Consider the following 6,000-nt stretch of genomic DNA (forward strand, 5'->3'; position numbering starts at 1 on the left):
AGTGAAGTAACCTGGAAGATACTCACATCTCAGAGCAGGTCTGAAGCTCTGGTGTGCCCTCAGGATTTCAATATCTGGGTTAACATGAGCATCGAACACAAATGAAAAGTGTGGGTGTCAGCCCCTTTCTTCAAGATGTAATATTGCTGAGATGCTGCCGCTCTCCTTTAAACTCTCAGCGTTAATCAAACGCAGAAACCCTCCATACAGAAAAGAACAGCCGTGAGCCTATCAAAGAGAACCGATGGCGTTCTCCTTCTTTGTAAACAGGTCGTGACTTAATTTCATTCCCCAAAGCCTCTTGGTTTCTTCCCAGGGGGTGGACTGATAACAGAAAATGGTCAGCAAATACTCAGACAGAATTTTTAAATATTTTATTTCTACCTAGTAACTTAATTAACACCTAGACTAACAGATGGGAAAGTATGCTTGATGTATAAAAGACATCATGATTAAAAAAAAAAAATGAAAGGATGTCTTGAGCTGAGGACAAAGATGATTACATAGGTAAAGTGCCTGCTGTGTACACATCGGGACCTGCATTCGGATGCCCCGAATTAGGCATGATGGCACACATCTGTACTCCCAGCCCTGGGGAGGTAGAGATAGGATGCTCAGAGCTGGCCGGCCAGCTATCCTTAGCCAATCAGTGAGCTCCAGGTTCAGAGGGAGGGCTTCCTCTCAAAAAATATGGTGGAGAACAATAGGGAAAGACACCCAACGTCTACTGTGGATTCCACGTGCACTTGGCACACAGGCACACACATCCAGACACATACATGTATACACACGTGTGCATGTGTGCATCTGCAAACACACATATGACACAAAAATAATTAATAATAATTAATTTCCTTTAAAACTTAAAATGAAAGGATCTTAGCACTGGCATCAAGGAGCTACAAAGATCCTTCATTGGTGTTTGTTCTTTCATCTATGAACTCCACCTAACCGTCAGGGAAACAAGAGTTAAAGAACACACGCAGGGGGTTGGGAATTTAGCTCAGTGGTAGAGCACAAGGCCCTGGGTTCGGTCCTCAGCTCCGGAAAAAAAAAAAAAAAAAAAAAGAACACACGCAGGAAAGTAGTTTAAAAGCTCCTAACCCCTAGTATGACACTGAATCTGAGGCAGCCAAATAAACCCTGTTACTCACGAAATCATGTCTCAAACATTAAACATTATCACAGGTCATTCTGAAAGTGGCTTAGGGCCAGTTGAATACATAAAGTCACCTGCCACCCAGGCTGACCTGAGTTCAATCCCTGTGACCCACACAGTAGATCAGGCCCCTCTGTCACGGGCTTATTGTCATTGATGAACTCAGACTCGCTACCAACTCCATCAAACTAAAATAAACATTTTTAAAAACATACCTCTCCATAACCATAGTATTTAAACACACACACATACACACACTAAACTACACTAAGCAAAACAGTGAAATGGGCCAAAAACTAAAATCTACAATATCAGCTATTTCTGTTTTTGTTTGTTGGGGTTTTTTTTTGTATTTTTGTTTGTTTGTTTGTTTTTGTTTTTGCTTTTGAGGCAGGACCAATGTAGTCCTGGTTGTCCTGGGATTTCCTATGTACAGTAGGTTGGCCTGGAATTCACGGAGCTCCCCCTGCCTCTACCTCTGGCGTTGCAACACTACAGCTTTTGAGGGCTATGCATACGGAGCTACCTGTTTGTGTTGCTATAGCTCCAGGACCAATAGTAACGTAGCCAGCATATCATAGCTATTTTAAAGTAATTTATGTCATTTTTAGAATAACATTATCAACTAACATTGAGAATCTAAATAGAATGGTTGTTTTCAGAATTGTAAGAAATACACACAAGTATACATAGGCAAAAAGGAACAAACTTAAAGGTTTATGCATATGCTAGGGCAAGAACAACACGATTTATCTTTTGAGGCTTCTAAAGCCTTAATTCTAAATTATCAGCTGCACTCTCCCCAAAAGTACAGGAAATTTTTAGTGAATATGAATGAGAAAAACATTAGAAAAATATCCATAAAGGCTAAAACATGTATCTAAAATTCATAACGACAGGTTTATTCTAGAAAAAAAAACCTCATATCTGTCAGTGTATGTCATGACCTTTATTACTTAAGAGAGAAAGAATTCAAACAATTTTAATAAACCAAAAGTTAGTGTGGTATATAGTTCAATATCTAATTGTGGTAAATGCTCTCAAAACCAAGACTATAGGAAAGTGCCCATAAATTCCCTTTAAAATGCTAACAGCAAAGCTATAGCCCGGACAGCGTGACTGGAAAAGGAGCCTTTGGTTCGTCTGCATTTACACAGAATCAGGTAAGAGATGCTGCATGAACTAGAGATCCCTGCACAGACCACATGAAACTCAAGAAGGATGTCCAAAATGCAGATGCTTCACTCCTTCCTTAAAAGGGGAACAATAATACCCTTGGCAGGGAATAGGGAGGCAAAGATTAGAACAGAGGCAGAAGGAACACCCATTCAGAGCCTGCCCCACATGTGGCCCATACATATACAGCCATCCAATTAGACAAGATGGATGAAGCAAAGAAGTGCAGGCCGACAGGAGCCGGATATAGATCTCTCCTGAAAGACACAGCCAGAATACAGCAAATACAGAGGCGAATGCCAGCAGCAAACCACTGAACTGAGAATAGGACCCCTGTTGAAGGAATCAGAGAAAGGACTGAAAGAGCTGAAGGGGCTTGAGACCCCATATGAACAACAATGCCAAGCAACCAGAGCTTCCAGGGACTAAGCCACTACCCAGACTATACATGGACTGACCCTGGGCTCCAACCTCATAGGTAGCAATGAATAGCCTAGTAAGATCACCAGTGGAAGGGGAAGCCCTTGGTCCTGCCAAGACTGAACCCCCAGTGAACGTGATTGTTGGGGGGAGGGTGGCAATGGGGGGAGGGTGGGGAGGGGAACACCCATATAGAAGGGGAGAGGGGATTAGGGGGATGTTGACCTGGAAACCCGGAAAGGGAATAACAATTGAAATGTAAATAAGAAATACTCAAGTTAATAAAGATGGATGGGGTTGGGGAGTTGTTCAAATCCCAATTCTAGCTCAGAATATTTACTACTGGCTACATCTTGAGCAAATTCCCAACATCCCTGGATTTCCTCCTTTGTTTATGTGGAACCTAAAACAGGGACAGGGCATGCAGTGGTATCTTTTACCAAAGCAGTTTCAAGGGTCTGCACTCAAGTTCTCTAAAAACTACACTGTAGTTCAGGGGGAGTTAAAGTAAGAGAGAAGGTACATTTACTTATCTTTTCTGAGATGTCTTTATAGTTGATTTTAGTTCTCTTTATTAGTCTTTCACAATAATTAAGATTTATCATAGTGTGCATGTATTGGAAAGATGCAGCATCTGTAGGATTTGATACTAGCTATAGCTTCTATGGGGGGTGCCTGTGACGAACCCTCCATGGACAAGATGGAGTTACTAATATATAATCATATATAACACCAACTAGAGATCCCTGCAAACAAGGAAAAACGATACGCTGGAAGAAAAGCAATTAAATGATTATTTGGGGAAATACTGGTTATACAGAGAAAAAACAATCGTTCTTAATTAGAACCAATTACCCAATTAGAGAGTTGAGTTCCAGATTGAAAGAGGAGTTCTCAATAGCATTTTGTACACTGGGGTTGGGGATACAGCTCAGTGACAGAATATCTGCCCAGTGTGGGTAAGGGCCTGGGTTCAGTCCTTACCACCGACGTACATACATAAACAAACAAACAAGCTAATAAACAAACAAGCAAACAAACAAACAGACAAACAAGCAAATCAGCAAAAGCTGTTTTTTCTCTCGATTTAACCTGGTAAATTACAACTTTTGCTGTCATTAAGGAAATGTTTTGCAGAACTTGAAAACTAAGGAAACATACCTTGTTCACCACAGGTGTGATAAGACATCGTATGGATGTCAACTCTCCCCAAGTCGGTCTAGAAAGTCAAGTGATTTTTAAAAAGATACTGGCAGGATTGTTCGAAAAGCTTTCAGGACAAATCATAAAACAGAAAATGGGGGGGGGATCACAAACTTAAAGCCAGACACACATCTATAATTTTGAGATGTGGAGAAAGGAAGATCAGGAGATTGAGGCCTATGTGGCCCTCACAGTAAAACCTTGTCCTAGAAGAGGAGGGGTAATTAAAACAAACAAAACAAAAGGATGAATTAGAACGAAGATACAGCGCATATGTATGAAGGTGCCTGAGTGAAATTGTATGCCAGCCTAAAAGAGTAAGACTTAACTTAAAAATCACTACTGGATGAGGCTAGAGAGATGCCTCAGTAGCTAAGAGCATTCGATGTTCTTGCAGAGGATCCTGATTCAATTCCAACCTACACGGAAGCCATAACCATCAGTAACCCCAGTTCCAGAGGCTCTGACCACCCCTTCATTTGAGAACACCAGGCACATATGTGGTGCACTTACACACACACAGCCAAGAGGCTCATACACATAAACTAATACACACACACACACACACACACACACACACACACACATATATATATATAATTCTCCTATATTTCAGAATGCAGTATGATGGTAAGAAACGAAAGGTCTATAGATCAAAATACAAGCAATTAAAAACAACTTACAAAATAGCTAAATCAATTTCAAAGAAAAAAACTAAAGATATTCATAGCATCTGGTGTTCCATTTGCCTTTAAGTGAACAACAGACAGACAAGAACAGGGCCGTGTCCATATGGACCAGGAAACAGTCTTTGGAAACAGCAAAGCAAGAAAGGACAGATTCAGTCCATGGTGCCAGGAACACCGGAGACACCAGAGAACAAAGCTGGCTTTCATATCACAGGCAAACATAAAACGTAGTTTCATTACTTTAATATGAATATTAAATATGAAGGTATCAAAAGGAAAATGCCTTTATAGTTTAAAGAACCATGACATTGGTAACCAGAAGAAGATCAGATGACTATGAGATCAGAGTAGGGGATCACTGATCAAAAGAAGAAACTAAACAGAACTTAAAAGTATAAATGAAGACATTCCAAAGATATTTAAAACATCTAAGCAGAGCAGAAGATTATAGCTAAAAGTATGCTATGGAAGGGACTAGAGCGACGGGCCAGCACTTGAGAGCAATGACTTCTTTTGCAGAGATCTCAGCATTGGTTTCCGGCATCCACATGACTATCCACACCCATCCTTAACTCCAATTTTAGGAAATCTATGCCATAGTCTCCTTCTCTGGCAACAGGCATATATGTGTTACACATACAGACATACAGGTAAAGTCATATAGACATACAGGTAAAAATACTCATATGCATTAAATAAAACTTAAAAAAAAAAAAAAACCCTATATGCTGCGTAAGAAATCTAGAAGCCGATGGGGCACTGATATGAGAAGGAGAAACACAAGGAGGTGTATAAGGAGATGCCTATTGCAAGAGCATGGGACAGGCCTGGAGAGAGACTGTGTCACTCCATCTGATGCCCCGTGTGGCTTGGGACTCTCCTCTCTTCGGCCTGGCAGGGGTATGGGCCATAAAATCCAAGTTTGTATAGCTCAAAGCCTGTAAGACTGTCAGAGCGACCAGTGCTTTAACTGGTCCTTTGCCAGACCACTAACTCAAGTGCTGACGTCCCCCAAACACACAAGAGTACACATTGCACACATATGCACAAACTATTTCAGACCCACGGGATTAGCCAGGAAAAAAGCATCGGGTCAGATAACACGGGTGATGGGGAGGACATTAGTCAGCTAGGGCTGTTAAAACAGCACAAGCAAGCGACTTGGACTCACTAAAAGTTGTCACACTGCTCAAGCCTGGGAGTCTAAACTCTGTCTGCAGGACCAGATGTGGCCATCGTTACACCCAAAGCTAGTCTCTCCATGAGGAAATCAATCAGTCAATGTCCACATTCATGGCCTCGCTTTCACTTGATTACTGTTTCCAAATGGGTCGAACTCGGAAACGGTGGGAA

Source organism: Rattus rattus, chromosome 12, assembly GCF_011064425.1.
Source record: "Rattus rattus isolate New Zealand chromosome 12, Rrattus_CSIRO_v1, whole genome shotgun sequence".
Classification (NCBI taxonomy): domain Eukaryota; kingdom Metazoa; phylum Chordata; class Mammalia; order Rodentia; family Muridae; genus Rattus; species Rattus rattus.